General features: G+C 44.7%; 1 long non-coding RNA gene across 1 annotated transcript in view; it reads right to left on the reverse strand.

Moving 5' to 3' along the window:
* Nucleotides 1-18980, reverse strand: part of LOC140901752 (uncharacterized) — a 157439-nt gene that overhangs the window by 111440 nt on the left and 27019 nt on the right. The window contains exon 2 of the long non-coding RNA XR_012155948.1: nt 3511-3653. This is a non-coding gene — a long non-coding RNA (uncharacterized LOC140901752). The remainder of the gene's footprint in view (nt 1-3510; nt 3654-18980) is intronic.

The following is an 18980-nucleotide window of genomic DNA, read 5'->3' on the forward strand; positions in this document are numbered from 1 at the left end:
CTAATTAATCCTCACAACCAGAGCTGGGCTGACTCTTTGTCACAAATGATTTAGCTGATGAATTTAGCCCTTTATTCTGTTTAGCTCAGTGCAAACACATGGATTTTCATGAACTTGCTTTTCAGAATTGTTCAATGTACCTTCTGTGTGAACTTATTTCAGCCTATGGCTTGTTGTAAACAGTTTGCTTCACTTGTGTCTTTGACTGTTTGCTATGCCTTATTTATGGTATTTGTATTATATGGGTCCTTAAGTCACATGCTGTCATTTCTGCTTGCTGATTGGATGAGTGAAACTTGGCCAATGCTCAAAGCAATTTAAAGATGATTGCCTGAGTAGTCCCAGCACAAAACTTCATGTGAACACATATTTGCACCAATATAAAAAAAGACTTCAGCTTTCTACTAACATCCCTGAGAATAGCAAAAATAAAAAATTCATTAATAATTTTAGATATGAACACAAAGGGCTGCAAGCATCATTAGTGAGCTATATGTTCCCTATTTGATCTGACATTGGCAAGCACTGTAAATATCTGCCTGGCTGTATTCCCAGCATACCTGCAAGGAGTGTTATCTCCATTTTACTGATGGAATGACTGTGGCAGAATAAGTGGCCCTGTCCAAGGCCATGAGGAGGGTCGTTACCAGAGTTATGAGTTCCTGGATGCCGATCACACACTCACACTGGACTCCAGTGATAAGCAAAAAGGGAATGGTGGCAGGCAGTAGGGAAAGCAAACCCCTCAATAAAAGCCAGCAGCACTATTGCCCTGTGGCTGTCTCACCTGGCTCTGGTTTTGGCAGAATGTAGTCCAGTAGTTAGGGAAAGGCACTTGCAGTCAGGACTCCTGCGTCCCACTCCCAGCTTTGCCACTGATTCACAGAGCAACTTTCAGCAAGCATGTCTCTGTGCCTCTGTTTCCCCTCTGTAAAATGGACACACTAAATTCACTGGGGTGTTATTGGCGCTTAGATCATTCAGTGCATTTGGGAGGCCTTTGGAAACCCTCAGAGGGCAGGTGGCTCTTTGTGCAAAGGGCGATGATTTACCACCGTTGTGTTGGCATACAGAGCCCCCTGCCCCGTTTGTTCATGAGCAGCCCAGGCAGGTGTTATCATGCTCCACTAAATGGGGGGAGAGGGGAGCCCACAAGTCGCTCCTGCTCCAAAGCTCCACGGCTCGGTGTGCCTGGCAGGAATGGTTCCTCCTATCTCAGTCACCAGCTTCCATTTACCAGGCTGCTCACTTAGCTTTTTGGCAGCTCACTGCTTCCCTTTGATTTTCCCATCCAGAACCACAAAGGAGAGCGGGGTCTCAGCGAGCCCTTTCTCCTCTTGCTATGCGGGCACTTGTCCGGGCTAGGCAATGGCGACAGAGTTATTATACATGGCCTCAAAGCCCATTCAAAGCACTGGAAGATGAATTATGTTTCATTTATATCAAAGAAGCAATCTCAGAGCCCATTTGTGATCAAATTTGCTGTCAGAGAAACTTTGCTTTATCTCATTACATCTGATATCTCTTGGCTTCTTGTCCTTGAGACTATTAAAGTTTAATGTCAAATTCAAGATGAAATGGAATCTTTGCTGTATCATCTCATCAGGGTCCGAGTGCGCCCCCTTCCATCCACAAAATTTTGACAACTAATTACAATGGGGAGGTGGCAGGGAGAAAGGAGACAAAGAGAGAGAGGTGCCCCTCCCCACCCTGCTCACTGAAAGTATTATTGTACAGAACGGCTGTAAATTAACATTAGCGTCACTCTCTGGAAGAGGGGATCATAATTTGCTTATTGTCGGATCAACTTTCTTTGTCTTCCCAAGAGATTGATTCTTCCACATCTCATTGGAGACATGGACATAAACCAGGGATGCTCAATATTTGTTACAGCAAGACTCATACTGGTGTCTTGCGTAAAGGGTTTTTTTGGGAGGTGATTGTTTTTTACTCTGAAATCAGTAAACATAGAATATGTGCTCATCGCTGAGAGCTCAATCCCATCTGCCTGCTAGCTGGCATGCCCCAGAGGTGAATTGCCTTTGCCCTTAGGGCACCCGCAGCCTGCCCTTTAGGATGCTGTGGGTTGCACAGTTGGATACCCCTGTTATAAACCAAGACTGTGGGGGAGACAGAACCAAGCAGGAGTGGAGGCAGGAAAGGAGAGTTAATGAGACTGATCTATTTTTCACAACATATAGTTCATCCATCTCTAGTTTACACTATCCCACTCCCAACATATCGTTTATTGGTTCTATTCTCTTCAGGTTCTTATACCTGCCTCAGCACTGCGGAAGTTGGGTCATGACTAACGTATGCCACATGTGGTTCATTCTTTCTTTCCTCCAGGGAGGAAAGTGTGTGTGCAGTGGAGGGTTTTGTTTTGGTAGAGTTGTACACACTGCTCTGTATTTATGCTAGAGAAGCACACCTTGCACTTGGAGTGGAAAGTGGTAAGGTGGGTGATGGTTGCACAATTATTAACCTGTGAATGAATCTCCTAACCTTATGGAGTACATAGCAGCAAGGAATAAAAGACCTTCTCCAAAGAGCAGCATAAAACATACAGCTGTAGCCCAGAAAGTTTAGCAAATACTGAAAACTTGCAGCCTTTGGGTTCTCAGAGATGCCCGCAATGGCCACTATTGGGATTATTTCTCCATTATTTGTATCCTAGTATTAAATGTGTGATGTGCTGACCACATGCTAAGTCCCTGTATGTTTGTCCCTCGTCTCCCACAGCAGGCAGAGGTTTCCAATATGTGCTATATTTGTGATCTCATTCTTGTTTGTACGAGACCTTGTTGCAGATCAATAGATAGGCAGATACTTTGTATTTGTCATGATATTTTCCCCCGATGATAAATTGCAAGGAATTTTTTTTTCTTTTTTGTTCAACATTTTCTTTTACATTTCTCTGGGTTTGGGTGCGTTGTTTTGGTATGGTTTGGGGGCTTGGTTTTGTTTTTTTTAGCAATTGAAAATTCATTTGGTTTTCAGATTTTTCAATGAAGGCTATTTTTATTGAAATGTCAAGCTATTTCCTATCCTACGCGCGCACACAAAAAAATCAACAGAAAGTTTCCAACCAGCTCTCTAGCAGAGGATGGCTATAGTGCCCAAAGCTTGCTGCAAAAATAAATTTTAGGAGACAGACATAAAGACATAAAGAGTCGAATTTTCAAAGCATTCTGTAGTTTTTAGGTACCTAACTTCAGACAGCTTGACTGAAATTTTCAGAGTAATCTAAGTGATTTAGATGCACAATTCATGCTTTATAGGAAAGACACAAGTAGCTCAATCTGTTTAGATTAACTAAGGGAAGGTTAAAGGGTGATTTGTTCAGTCTATAGCTACATACATGGGGAACAGAAATGTGATAATAGACAGCTCTTCAATCTAGCAGACAAAGATATAGCAAGATGCAGTAGCTGCAAATTGACAAATCCAGACTAGAAATAAGGTGCAAATTTTTAACAGTCAGGGTAATTAACCATTGAAACAACTTACCAAAGGTTGTGGTGGATTCTCTGTCATTGGCAAATAAGACTAGATGTTTTTCTAAAATATCTGGTCTTGTTCAAACAGGAAGTAATTCTGGGAAGCTCTGTGGCTGATCACCATGGTCTCTTACAGCTTGAATATCTGTGAACCTATGGGAGGAAAAAAACCAGTTGAGATTAACCATAGCTGTCTATCTAAATCTCATAAGCAAATCTGAAACTCCCAGTCCTAGTTGTCTCAATTTGGACACTGAAAACTTTCAACACCTAAAACTAGAGGCCGCTTTTGAAAACATGGGCCTGACTGACTTGGCTAAACCCAAAAAGCAAATTAATAGTAGAGTCAGGAGTCCCAGGTCCTGCTCTAGCTATCAGACCACTCTGCTTCTAGCAATGGATTGGCTGTTGCATTCCAAAATCTGTACGCAAAGTGCAAATGAAGTGACCCAATTCTCGTTGGCACGGTGGGAATCCTGAGGTTAACAGCTGCAGCACGGTGTAATGGCTGCCTCACATGTCCTTTAGCAGCTCATCACCTTCTTTAATGCAGCAACAAACTTCATTTCCTATTACCCTCCTGGTGCAGGTGTTGAATGGAGTGTCGGGCACACATGGAAGCAGAGTAGGCTAAATGGTCAAGGCTCCATTTAGACAAGATTGTGATGCGGCATGCAGGATGGGGAACAACTGGAACTGATGGCAGATATTATATTAGTGCCCACGGCTGAGGGTGCATGCTGGCCATATACCACTCACTTGTGCAGCCTTTGTGGAGAAGTTACCCCAGGGATGGATTTGGCTCAGTGTTTTTCTGTCAGTTTTCTATCATTTACACCACCCAGGTTTAGTTTGCTTAGCTCTTTGAGTGCTCTGGGGAGATACAGACTGTGAAAGAAGCGACATAAAGTTGCATTAATGTTGTCTTGTTTTACTAAGCCTTCGCCAGTAGCCTGTATGTACCCAGACCACTTCACAATTAATGAATATATACAGAGTACATCTGCCTTCTGGAGTGAAGTGTCACCATCTGAAAGTCCAAGGCAGTTTGCAGGCTTAGCCAGTATATTCTGGTCTGACTATACTTGTATTAGGAATTCACAGAAAACTAATAATTGTCTTAATCAGTATAACGTGTCTGCATTCTGGGGATGCAGAAAATGCATAGTAGTAACAAGATGTTACATGTAGAGCTGGGACTTTTCATCTTGGAAAAGAGACGACTAAGCGGGGGATATGATAGAGGTCTATAAAACACTTTCCACAGTATGCATTCGATGAAGTGTGCTGTAGCTCACGAAAGCTTATGCTCAAATAAACTGGTTAGTCTCTAAGGTGCCACAAGTACTCATTTTCTTTTTTTATAAAATCATGAAAGGTCTGGAGAATGTAAATAGGGAAAGTGTTAGTTTCCCCTTCACATAACACAAAGACCAGGGGTCATCCAATGAAATTAAGAGGCAGAGGTTTACAAGAAGCAAAAGGAAGTACTTCTTCACATAATGCACAGTCAACCTGTGGAATTTATTGCCAGGGGATGTTGTGAAGACCAAAATTATAACTGCATTCAAAAAAGCACTAGGTAAGTTCATGGAGGATAGGTCCATCAATGACTACTAGCCAAGATGGTCTGGGATGCAACAGCTGTTCTGGGTGTCCCTAAACCTCGGACTGCCAGAACATGAGTGATCAATCCCCTTTGGTACAGTCCCAATAATTACCCTGTTCTTTTCCCTCCCTCTGCAGCATCTTGCACTGGCGACTTTCGGAAAACAGGATATTGGGCTAGATGGACCATTGGTCTGACCCAGCTTTCTTATGTTCTAAACTTTTTTCAGCAAAAAATGAAGATTCAGGTTTGATTGAAATACTTTGTGAATATGGGTTAATATCGGCAAATGGTTTCAGTTGCAAAAAACAAAACAAAAAAGAGAAAAAACCAAAATATTTTGTTTCGACATTTTCTAAACTAAACATTTCAGTTTTTCTATTTGAAACGACTTTTCATTTCCAAACCTCCTTTCATTTCATTTTATTTTAAAATCACTTTTAAAATGCTCAAATTCATTAGACCTGAAATATTTCTTTTCTACTTTTCAATTCACCAAAAATTTCATATTCAGTTAGGCCCAAAATGAAATACTTTTTTAGGTTTTTCAGAACTGCCACTGAACCCCAAATTCTTTGCACAGGTCTCGTTGTAGACCATAACAACACAGTGCTACTTATCGGAACACAACTCTGCAAGGACCCAGTCTTACAAGGGTTGAGTGCCTCAAGCCAAGTATTTTCAATTAACTTCAGTGGTCACCCAGCAACTCACAGATTCCAGCCTGAGCCCCAGCCACACTGACCCCTGGCTCCTACCCCCCTCTCTCTCATGCTCCCAAAGCTGTCTTTAGCATCACTAACCATGTTGAAGCAGCTTGGACATATTCCTTTCCATGCTCAGCACTGCCATGCCAAATATACCCCTTGAATGCAGTTTGGGTTCATGGACAAAATGAGTTGGGATTCCTAAATTCCCAGTGCCAGCTTGGTTTCTCTGCTGATCCCCAAAGGGTGAGAACTTGAGACAAGCCCTTAGCAGGGGCACAGCAGTCCCTTATTCACTCCCTGCGCTGATCCAGAACACAGCTTTGAGGATACATCATGCACACACACCTTGTTCATCTGCTCTTCTGCCTTTTCGGTCGCTTTGACTTGTGTGTGAATTTGACGCTGGTGAAAGGTGGCCCTGGCAGTCCCAGGGGGCACAAGTCCCTGTTAATCCTCCGAACAGGGTCACCCAGATTTGATGTAAGCTACCTCTACCCTGCACCAGCCATGTGCTGCAGCCCCATCCTGGAGGAAACAAGGCCTCTAGGAGGGAGAGGAGTGTTCAGTCTCTGTGGCCCATTCCCTCTTGGCCCTTTCTGCTGAGACAGCCCATAGTTTGGCCAGAGGGGGCACGCAGGAAGACACCAAAGACACAAGCTTCGAGAGGGTACGCACCAAAGCAACAAGCAGCTTTTCCAGCCGAGGCCGAACCTCTGGCATCGCCAGCTGCTAAACACATCATCACCCCCACTAAAAGAATAAACAGCAGTTTTCATTAGGGGACCCAGGCTGGGCCCTCTTTTTAAATAGGTTAGTTATGGCACTTCCAAAATGAATGAACTCAGAGCCTGAAAACCCCAGTTCAATTGTCAGTTATTGCTGGCAGTTTATCAGCATTAACTGATTAGACTCAGAATGATAGATTTCCCTGCCTGGCACTTGTGCTAAGGAGAGGAAAAACCTGCTTTCCCTCAGTCTTCCCTGTCACTGGATAGTAATTGCTGTCTCTAATTCTTGCCCCCCGCGCCCCCCTCGCTCCTGCCACAGCCACATCAGACAATAGCATTTGTTTTCTCGCCCGCTGCAATCACAGAAAAAATAATAATAAAATTAAATTAAATTCAAATGAGAAGAGAGCTCAGCCCCGGCAGAATGTAAGTGATGATCATCATGCTTTGGAATCTAAACTCTTTCAATTTCATTGTGGTTCAGGGAGATAAATTATGAAATTACACTTGCCCAATTATAAGTCATGCCTTTGCCTCAAAGGTCTTTCAAGCCCTATCTTTTCTCTAAATATCTCTGATTCCTTCCTGTGGGTTGGGTTGGGTTATGCTGCAAAGAGCCTGAAAATACTGTCTGCTTTTTAGAATATTCATGACACATCTTTTTCTGTTCAAAAGGAGCACAAAGCCAGGTGGAGCTGTGACTTTCAGAGTTCAAAGCACCTGCTCCTCTTGTCTTTTGGTTTCTTTTCAAGATGATACTAGGGTTAATGATTTTGGATTTGAATTTTTTTTCTTGAGGAGGGGGACAAGAGATGATTTTAAGGACAAAGTCACGGTTTGCTACCTAATCTGCTACCTACTTCAACCAACAGAGGTTCATGGTTGAAGAGCAACCCCTGATGAAACCTCCCCCAAAAGGGGCATCTAGATGACAGTGTCTCCCACAAAGAATGGAAACCAGCCGTGGGTGGATAGTTAATCTGTGCATTTATAACCCACACCTCCTGGGTGTGGTGCTCTGTCACCTTCTAGTGGCACCAAGACCACTTAGAGATTAATGGGTCTGCTACAGCCTTAGCTAAGAGCCACGTGGCTTTTAGCTCATGCAGTAGAGGCTCATGCATTTAGCTCCGAAGGTCTACCCTGAGCTACCCTGAGTTCCGGCCCCTTTGTGCATGGCTGATAAAACCCACTGACTTCGAGTGGCATGGAAAACCTCGTGCCATGTTACAGGAGGTGGGGTAAGCGTGTCAGCCCTATGATCTCACTCATTGAAGGGATTATGCTGCTCCTGGGTTCTGAGGACAGTTTCATGGACTGAATTCCCCCTCTTTTCACTTCATTTGCCATGAAGATTTTGAGGTAAATGTGGGGATCTTTGCCACTCAGGACAGTGAGAGATTGAGAGAGGTCCTAGTGCTATGCACAGGACCTGAAAGCCTCTCCCACACCACTCAGTCTTGATGCGCTGAATCCCTATTCCAGACCTGCCTCCAGCTCTAGCTGCTTTGCCAAAGCCCTTCATCTCTGACCCACAGCACCCCCTAACCTCCTCTGAGCTCTGCCCAAGCACCACTCTTCCAGTCCCGAGCCATCTAAGCAGTTCTTCCAATTATTGTATATGTCTCCGTCTTGCTCTGCAGCATCCTTTGTGTTCCAGCCCTCATTCTCTTGCAAGCAGAGATTGCCAGTCACGCTTTATTGTGCATTGCTTTGCAATATGGACAGGCATCCACTAGGTAGCAGAGTGAGCCAGACAAACTCACTCCATGCAATAATCAAAGATATGAGCTCAGTTATCCAAAGATGAAAGATTAATGCATTAACAGCCTCCCTACCCCGCACAACCAAATCCCTATGTTGCATTGCCTGGTGCATAATGCTCCAAATTTATCCAGCACAAGTCTCTGTGCTATAATTTACAATAACTGCATTTCAGAAAGAACAGGAGGACTTGTGGCACCGTAGAGGCTAACCCATTTATTTGAGCATGAGCTTTCGTGAGCTACAGCTCACTTCATCGGATGCATTCAGTGGAAAATACAGTGATTTTCCAATGAATGCATCCGATGAAGTGAGCTGTAGCTCACGACAGCTCATGCTCAAATAAATGGGTTCGTCTCTAAGGTGCCACAAGTCCTCCTGTTCTTTTTGCGAAGACAGATTAACAGGGCTGCTGCTCTGAGACCTGCATTTCAGAAAGGCACCATGCAACTTAACAACTAATTGCAAAAAAAAAAAAAAAAATAGCAGCTGACAAACACTACTTGAGGAGTTCAGCACCGTTAGAACAAATACAAAGTTATCACCTTCCCCTCATGATAGATTTTATTATTGAGAGGCCTTTGGGGGGGGGGGTTGTTTGCTCGGTTTGGTTTGTTTTTTTTAAAAGGCAACAATTTTTTTAAGGCTGAGAGGAAAAATAAAGCCTTTTGCAAAATGTCACTTCTGAAAATATATATATATACACACACACACCCAGCAAAGCCTTGCAAAGAAACAAACAAACAAAAAACCGATAAATTTTGGCTGTCTTACGAAGCCAGGCCAGTGTTGCTTATAAACCATGATTTGAGCAGATAGCGATTTCACAAAACAGACACTGGTCTTTTTATAATAAATGAAAGCAATAAAGCCAGAGTGCCTGCCCAGAACTATAATTAAGAATCACACAGGCTGAAAGCCAGGGAGGCTGGAGAAAGAGCTATTTCCAAGTCACTCAGGCTGTTAGCGTAGAACTGCTTGGGGCATTCTGGGAAGGGGGTGCATTTTAGAGAAGGGGGTTACTCTAAAGCTATTGATTCACCCCTGGAAAGCCATGCCTACAATGCAATTATTATGCCTCTTTACAGAGAGATGAAGCTGCTCTGACACTGACCGCTACGCTAGCCCCATCACCGAAAGCTGATCACACTGCTGTTTGAATTATTGCTCAAGAAAAGAAAAACCCGCTGCTCTATGGCTCCCTTAAAAACATCCCTGGATCTGCCTTTTCCTAAAGAGGTGTCTATTTAACACAATTTCCATCTCAAGAGGCTGCTTTGCATTTCCTTTTGGCTTTATTAAAACTGATTTTCTATTGGCACTATACAAACTGATCTGATTACATTTCCATTTTTCCCTGAAGAAATGGTCTTGCTCCTCTCACTCAGGGAAGATGGATTTCAGTCGGGTTTTTCGTTTTGGTTCTTTCCCCCCTTTCCTCTCTTAATAGCTTTTCTACAGGGTACCAGGGATCAGGACTCTCTCACTCACATAGGTTAAAGCTACAAGTTGTTCTATTCCACGGCATCCCATCATCGGTTTCCACGGGGACCAAGACAGAGAGTCAGCAGGCCTCATCCTGCTCTCACTTGCATGCAAGTCAGGAGAGACTGCATGCAGGCAGAGGCGTTACATGGGGGGAGGGAGGAACTGGTGTTACCGAGAGCAGAACAAAGCCGTGTCCAGTAGCAAGGTCCATGTGTCACTCACCCCACCCCACAGCCTGCTGAGGTTCTGCTGCGGCTGCTGGAAGACTTCGGAGACTTAACTTTTTACAGCTCATTGGGTTTGACTCACAAACCCTCGAAAGTCCCCATGCAGCCCGCTCATGCTCGCGGCAGGGGCCTCTCTGCAGCTTGCCTTCTCGCTGGGCTCAGAGGGGTCTGGTTACTTTTCCATGCAAACACAGAGGCCCGCGGGATACGTAGGACCTCTGCCATCTTCCACCAGTGGGCAAAGTGCTCTGCTGCATGCTCAGTTCCCCTGACAATGCCACAGAGACTGCCTAAGTCAGCGACATCAAAGAGGGATGAGACACCAGAAATATCCAGGGGCCCCGAGTATGGTCCATGGTCAAATGTACCAGCCCCCAGAGCCAGATCATGTCTGCTTCTCTCTCGCGAGCCAGCTTTGTGCAGGAATCTTATTGCTCGTTACCACAATATACCACAGGCAATGCCTGCGCGTGGAGCTCAGGTGCGAGGCCCAGCTCACACAGACTTACTCGTGCTAGCATGCTAAAAACAGTGCAGCAGCGAGAGCATGATGGCGTGAGAGCCGGATGACAGCTAGCACAAGTATGTCTCCTTGAGCTGGGAATCAGCCTCCCCAGCTCCCAGTGTCGATGGAGCCAGAGTGGGATCAGGAATGCCCCACTTCAACAGCTCTACTGAGGTCCCTACTACTGCTGCCCAGGGCCACCAACACAGCCTAATCCATGCACCTCTCTCCTGACCTGCTGCACCCTCTGTCCTCGCAGACCGCTCTGCTAAAGCCCTCCAGCCCTAATATTCCAGCCCAACCACTCCCGCAAATCTGTCGTGCGCCTGACCTGGGCTACTCCACCTTAAATACAAGTTTTGTACGCTCTCCTTTCTAGGCCCAGTCTTTATAAGGCAAGGATTTCACACTAAAAAACAGAGAGAGAAACAGCAGGTTGGTACTGGCCACAGGTAAATGTGGGTCCCGCTCCTAAATGAGGGAGGCAGAAAAGAGCTGTATTCCATTCAGAGAAGAGGTGACGAACCAGGCTGCATTTAAACGGTCTTCAGCAAAAAAAGGAAGCACACTAAGGAGTAAACTGAGACCATAAAACTCATTTCACTTGTGACCTAATCCACACTTGAAGCCAGACCACAAGAGGGGAATGGCTAATGGCCTCTGTTGCTCTTCCAGCCCATCCATCAGCCAGCTAGCGTCTCTCGCATCCCAAAGCTGCCCCTTTCCTCATTGGCATTTTAGGTCTGTTTTGCTCATTCTTCAAGCTAATGGTAAGTGCTATTTAAATGCTTTTGTAAACTGTCTTCCCATTAGCAACTCAGGCTGTCACTGCAACTACAATGGGGAATGAGATGTGGCATGAAAGGGCACAAATGCCAGGAAAATATGTTTTAATTTATATGTCAGCAATTCATCAATCAGCATGGGATGCAGAGGTTCCAGAACATAGTCAAGCGGCACTATAAATCACATGGTAGATGGAAGTACAGGGCCAGATCCTCTGGTCCATCCACTCTGCACAAGACCCCCGGAGTGGACAGGAAAGAGAGTCCGGTGGGTAGGGCATTAGCTTTGGACTTGGAGACCCACGTTTAATCCCTTGCTGCCCACCGGCCTTGCTGTGTGACCTCAGCCAAGTCCATGTCTCAGTTCCCCACCTGCAGAATGCGGGTAACAGCTGCCCTCCCTCACAGGGATAAACACATCAGAGACTGTGAAGTGCTCAGATAAAGTGAGAATGGGGGCCAGATAAGTACCTTGGAGAGAGAGAGAGAGAGAGATGGTGGCTCTGATCTTGAAACAGCCCTCAAACAACAGAGGCAATCCAGCTCTGGCCACGCCCCCTGCCCCAGGCTAACCTCTTCAGGATGGGGGGAAATTCAAAGTACTAATTTTATTAAGCTTCACTATAAAAAGGAATCTTCCTAATACAACTTTTCAAAAGCCTGTGAAGATTCTGTTAGCTTGGTTGCTGCCGGAGTATGGCACTTGGGTATTCCAGTGGTGAACACAGCGACAAGAGAGGAGATTCAGGAGCATGGATCCAGACAGAGTTATGGAATTGCTGTTAGACAAGGAGGCACCTGGCTCTTTGATGGGAAGATGTGGGAAACGGATATAGCCACCACAGACCAGGAGAAATCTCCTTAGCCAGCTTTTGCTGAAAGGCAACATGGCAGCATTTAACACAAGCAATAACACAGGGCTTCTGGAGGGCTAGCTGATAAATCCAGTGCCAGTCTCGGTGGTCTCAGGACACAACAGGCTCATGCAGTCCCTTTTTACTGTCATTATTTATATTACAGAAGCGCCCTGGGTCCAAACTGAGATCAGGGCCCCCTTGTGCTGCACATTCACACAGTGAGAAACAGCCTCTACCCCAAAGACCCTGTCGTCTGAACAGACGAGACCGACAAAGGGCTGGAGATGAAACATATGTTGTCTGTCTTGTCTGTTTAGTTTGTAAGCTCTTTAGGGTATGGACTGTCTCTGACAGTGCCTGGCACAACAATGGGGCCCTGATTGCATCTGGGATCTCTAGGAGCTATTGTAACATAAATAAAAATAACAATAGCCACTTTCCCTTCACTATATCATAGAGCTCCGAGATGGAAAAGGCCTATTAAACGATCCAGTCCATCTCTCTGCCAGCGCAGGATTGCTCCCAGTGGTACATTATTGTGTACTTTACCCAGCTTAGTTTTAAACGTCTCAAGTGATTGGGCTCCCTTCACTTCCCTTGGGAGGTGATTGCTTGGCATGATAGATCTCACCATCAAGGACTTTTTTCCCCTGATCATATTCAGCCTAAATGTTCCTTTGCTCAATTTCACCCCATTACTCCATATCAAGTGTTATTAAAGCAGCTCTCCCTCTTTCCTCGGAGCCCAGGAGATTAACTAGCATGCTCTTGGTGATAATCCATACAGCACAGTAAGACTGACGATGACACAGGAGCATCGCATCGTAAGGGCTTGCCGGTAACTTGACTTCAAAGGGACTTTTGCTCAGTTAAAGACCACAGGATTTGGCCCCTTGTTAAGGACACTGCTGGTGGCTATTTAATGACACCGGTAGCCATCTTGCAGTAGTGGGGTAATTTTGCATGGTAAATGCTCACCAAGCAATGATAGATTAAATGTGAGAGTTGGAAATCAACAAAGATACAGACAGACATCTGAATGCTTCTGAAAGCAAATACCCTGGGAAAATATCAGGTGTTAAATGGAATGAATTTATAACCAGTGCTGAGACTGGTCAGAGAGTTCAACTCCCCCTAATCGTTCTACAGAAAAGAAGACGGAAATATCTGGGACGTGTGTGAGGAATGAAGCCAGAACATCTGCCATGGCAGGCTGGCCATAGGGCAGCTGGATGAACGTGCAAAAGGTGCTGACCAAAAGAATCACACCATAGACCCGTACTTAGCAAGGGAAAACATGGGACTTAACAACAGAGGATATGCAAAGGGTATCCCAGAATATACAGGGGTGGCAGAGCTTAATTCATACCTGGAGCAACGTTTGGTGGCCTGGGATTCAGATATTTCTGGTCTCTAATCCCAAATACATTTTACAAAGCAAATATCAACAGCCTGGGGCAGGGGAAAAAACCCTCCCATAGCCAGTTCAGGTTTGTCCTTGTTGGGAGCAAAGGTTCAGACTTCTAGTGTAATTAACAAGTAATCTGCAGGGATGTTTAATTACTGTGTAGTTACCTTCTATTTACTAAGAAAAATCACTGTGGCTCCTATGTAAGTAAATAGAACTCACAGGATATTTGTCCCTGTCATTTTCAATGTTGCCCTGTAGGAGTCTCAGATTAAAAAGCAATGAGAAGTTTTCATTTTGGATAAATACTTTTTTAAAAAATGAAGAAACATCCATTAGTGACCCTGCACGCTACAGGGTTTCATAATTTCTCCTCTTCCTTCCCAATCACTCCATCCCTGACCTTGTGGGAAACCATTACTGGGAAGAAGCTTTGAAGTACCAACTTTATTAAGATTGATTCCGCCTGCGTGTAGTTTTGACAGGTCCAAAGCAAACACATGGGGCCATAGGGAGATTTGGTAATAATTACCATCTTTAATTACTGCTAAAACATCAATTGCTCTTGTTCAATTAGTATCACAGATTCAGGCATGGAAAATTTTGCAGCACAAAATAAGCTGAAAATTGATTTCTGAACACTTAATGTAGATCTGAAATTGCTAACCTGATAAGGGGCCAGAGGAGAACAAGCGCACCGTCAGCGAGGAATTTTGTGCTGATGTAATTGCTTTAGTGCAAGATTAATAACTTGTATACTTACATCTTGTACATCAAGCAGGAGTCACTCATTAGGGGGAGTGCAAAGAAGGGGTGAACATGTTAACAAGGACAGCGGCAATTAGACAGCAAATCACAGCAGAAATGCACACAGCCCATTTATTCTTGAACCTGAGCATGATTTCAGGGCTGTGATCATGAGCCCACCCAGCTATTCCTTGTGTAGCTGTTGGCCATCGCCAGTGACCAAAGAACGTCAAAATCCTCCAGGAGGAAAAGTGGGTGGGAGCTGGCATTCTGAGTCAGACCAGATGCCTCTCTGTCCAGTAGCAACCAAAGGCTTCCGCTGGTATCAGAGTCCCACTGTACTAGACACCGTACAAACACACAGTAAGAGACCCCCGAAGAGCTTACAATCCAAGCAGAACAGACAGATAAAGAAAGGGAGAGGAACCAGAGGCAAAGAGACTCACCCGAGTCCACACAACAGATCACAGGCAGACTCAGGAATAAAACTCACGTGTCCTTAGCCCCACGCAGGTGCCCTGTCCACTTGACCATGCTATTTCTCGTGTCTGACAGTGGTCAGCAATAGATGCTTAAGAGGAAGGAGCAACAAACCCTACTGAGCATATTTATGGACTGCCCAAAGGAGAAGCATCCTTGACTGCAAAATTCTGTTGGGAACCATCCAAGAGTCCCCATCCTTCCTGCTATGAACAGGCTCTAACCCAGCATTTCTGCCACTTCCTCTTCCCGCCAGGCCGAGGCAGTGCAGGCGTGGCTCAGACATGGATCGTGGCCTGTTTTCTAAACAGTTAATCAGAGTCTGTTTTTAAACTCAGAAAAATGTTGAGGTTCAGTGGATGGCAAATCACTTCCTCACAGTCCAGTTAACAAACCCCTGGCAGCAAGATGAGTGAGCTCCCAGGGACCTTGGTGATATCGTGCTCACATGATGTTACAATATGTCACCCAGCAATCCGGCTGTGTTAAATAAAGGCACTAATGTGTGACCTAGAATTTTGTTTTTCATTTGCACCTTTCCTACTCCAGGCATCTGAGAGAACCTGGCAAAGCAATCAGCTGGCAGCTCACTGGGACTGCAGCCCTGATTCAGCTGCCATCCAAGAATATGGAACTTTCACCACCGACTTCCGTGGGCTTTATGCAAAGGTGTGGGAGAGGGGCCACTGGCTCTTCCCAGAATGGACGTCTGCCCAGCCCCAAAGACTCTAGGACCCTAGGGTTTAACATTACACTTGAAGCACAGCTCTTCTAACTGTACAGCACCCTCCCTGCCACTCCCCTGCAATCAGGAGAGATGGGACCATGCTGCTAAGTTTGTGTTTGCTTACATACTTCCCCAGAGTTTGCTGTTGCTTGCATTTAGGGTTCAAGTCTGATCTTCTTTGCATAATGCAACAATGTCCAAACCTGCATCCGTATCTAGATTTGGACTCCCACAATCTTCTGTGTGGCCAGAGGTCCAACCCGATGTTCCAGTTCAGACCCATCTTCAGCACTAGTCCCAAGCTTTTGTGAAGGACTAGACCCCCCAACATGCTAACCCAGAGGTGACGGCACCGACCACTGAGCCCATGAGTTTATCTGTGCAGCTCAGCACCATATCTGAGACCTTCCACATTTGTTAAGTCCCAGGTTTATCCCCTCAGGTTGGTTTTTTAATCAAGTCAGACTTCTTTGATTGTGGCTTTTGAGATATTTAGTAATGTGTTATTAAATAATTCCCAACCAGCATTCACCTTTTTCTGATTAAGTTCTTCTTCCCAGCAGATTTGGCTCAGTTGGTTTCTGCTTTGTGAAACTGGCCTTTTTAAAGCACTAAGTATATATGTCTGGTTTGGATTTTTCTCTGTGTGCACATTATAAATGTGAACAAGCCGTGACCACAGGATAAGCCAGTGTAACACGGCAGAAGCAGCCAAAGGCGGTGCTCGAAGTGCAGGTCAATGCAAAGCCATCGCTGGACAAAAAGACTGTGAGTAGAAGCGGTTACACTCTCCCATTGAGTTCAACGTGATTATTCGCATGCTTACAGTTAAACATGAAGTATCTGAGCACCTCACAATCTCCAGTGTATTTTTCCTCACCACACTCCGTGCAGCAGGGCAGTACTACTATCCTCTTGACTACAAGGTGCGGCCAACTGTATGAGCAAACAGTTCATTCTTTAAAACATTCAAGAGGCCAAATAATAAATTTGGCTAAGACTGGTTGTCTAAAAGACAGAGCAGGACAATATCAGAAGGAAACACACATATCCTCCTTCTGGAAAGCAAACTCTCACAGCGTGTTCACCTTTCACAGAACATTTCAGCTGGTACTAGTTATAATACGATTTTACAACTGACAAAACTCTTAACATGTCACTTAAGCTTACATTTAGCCCACTAGTTTGTGCCAGCTTTGTCCTTGGTCCCGCCCTTTACATCCCCATATCTTGTTTTGAATACTACATTCCAAGCCAAGAGAGTACGCCGTCACATTCAGGCATCTTTGCTTTGACAAGTTTCCTATTTTCTAATGTCAAAGCTGACTTCAGCTTTGCAAAGTGTTGAGAGATGCTTGACATGAGTGAACAGAATTGTGGGAAGAGCATAATACTTCCAGTTAACATAACTTCCCAACACCTATGCATATAAAATATTAATACCATGCACATAACACTGATTAATGTGGTGTATACTACATCTAACATAAGTACTGGGTAGCAACCCCTATCTTTACAGATGAGAAACTGAGTCACGGAGAGGCCCACGGTCACATGGGAAATCTGTAGCAGAGTGGAGACTTGAATAGAGGTCTCCCAAAGTTCCATGTTGGCATCCTAACCTCTGGATCATCCTCCTTCTCTATCAAACTCACACTACCTGGGCCATAGGTAGCATGTCACCTTGAGACATGCAGCTACAGTTGCTTTTGTTAGCTAATCTCCCCTGACATCAACAGCTTCCTTCAGCAGCCTGGAAGGAAAGTTGGAGTCTGATTTTGACTTTTTTGTTTTGTTTTGCTTCCTTTTTTCCCCCAGAAAGAAAGAAAGTTGGGGAATTGTTTGTGGATTGGGTTTCCCCTCATCCCCCACCCTCCTCCTCTGTTTCCAACTGTCTAGCCAAAAACACAAAGCTGTTCCCAGAGAAACAACCAAGCAACTTCTAAAGAGAGCTAATTTGTGCAGCAATGGACAGCTGCATTTACATAATGAAATGTAGAGAGGATGTTTAGCTCATGTGTTTTTTAGAAGGTTTATCTTTAATTTTATTTTGCTTAAGAAGGGCATGTCACTCAAACTCCACTGGTCATTTATACAAATATTTCAATTGTGTGTCAGCGAAGCCTAAGTGGCTTTAGGCCTAAATGGCTCCTGTGCTGGCTCCGAATACTAATGGCAGCTCCACTGACATTCAAGAGAGGAAGCCCAATATTAAATTGCAGGCTGGAAAGTTTTCATTTCGCTGTTTTGGCACATCATTTTCTTCACAAAATCTCTACTTTTTTGTATTGCAAGTAGTGATTTCCTTTTTTTAGATCTCAAGATGATATTTTTTGTTAGTGAGGGATCAAGATTACATCACTGACTGTTGACAAGAGTCCATGAGTAGTTAGTTACTGAAAAAGAGTTTTATTTCACGGCTGTTTTTTCCCCACTCCAAGTGATCCAATCTAAGGTATGCTTCTTTATTTCTAACCCATGAGAAAATGAAGAGTAACTTACTGCAAAAAGGGCATGTGTGTCCTTTAGCACCACCTTCTGGCCAAGTGGGATTCTGCTGAGATCTACCTCAGTTTCCCCTTCAACAGGGCAGCAATGGGTTCACTTTAACAGCCCAGCCAAGGAGAAGCCAAACATTCTAGTTAACATAAGGGTGTCTCCCTTGAATGAAGCCACCTTGAGAGGAGCACTTGAACTGCTTAAAGGCTCTCACCTCAGGACCCAAGTTTGGATAACCCAAAACTTTAAAGCCCCAAACCAAAAAATCTATGGGTCTGGTCAGCCCAACACGCAGGAAGTGGGTCCAGAGATCACCACCCCTTGCCAGCTGTACAACCTCTATCTCCACACCCCACCTTCTCAGCCTCCTGTTCAAAATTGGACAGCCCTAGAGCACAACAGAGACCCTACTGGATTATATGCAGGTGGTTCTGACTGAAGCTCCTGGCCAGCCCTTAAAAGGCAGTAACCCTCCATCACACCAACCTAACCCTCTCTTGGTTGTCTAAGCTACCAAAAGGCTTTGAACACAAATTGAAACCCATGGATTTTGCTTTAATAATAATCAGTACCTGTCAGGCCAAGGATCACACGGCTCTTTACAAACTTCATAAATTTATAGACTATTAAGGTAAAAAAGGACCATTTATGATCATCTAGACTGATCTCCTGCATAGCACAAGCCAGAGACCCTCACCCAGGGATTCCTGTATCCAGGCCAGAACTTATGGTTGAGCAGTAGTGAACCTTTACAAAGACGACCAGCCTTGCCTTAAAGTGTGCAAGTGATGGAGAATCCACCACATCTCTAGGTAAGTTTTTCCAATAGTTAGTTACTCACACTACAACGTATTACAAACCATACAGTGGGATCACTTCAGCCATCATTAAAACGTAGCTACCTCTGACATTAGAAGGGCCAGACTTGGTCAGACCGATGGTCCAT

The sequence above is a fragment of the Lepidochelys kempii genome, chromosome 22 (assembly GCF_965140285.1).
Source record: "Lepidochelys kempii isolate rLepKem1 chromosome 22, rLepKem1.hap1, whole genome shotgun sequence".
Taxonomy (NCBI): Eukaryota; Metazoa; Chordata; order Testudines; family Cheloniidae; genus Lepidochelys; species Lepidochelys kempii.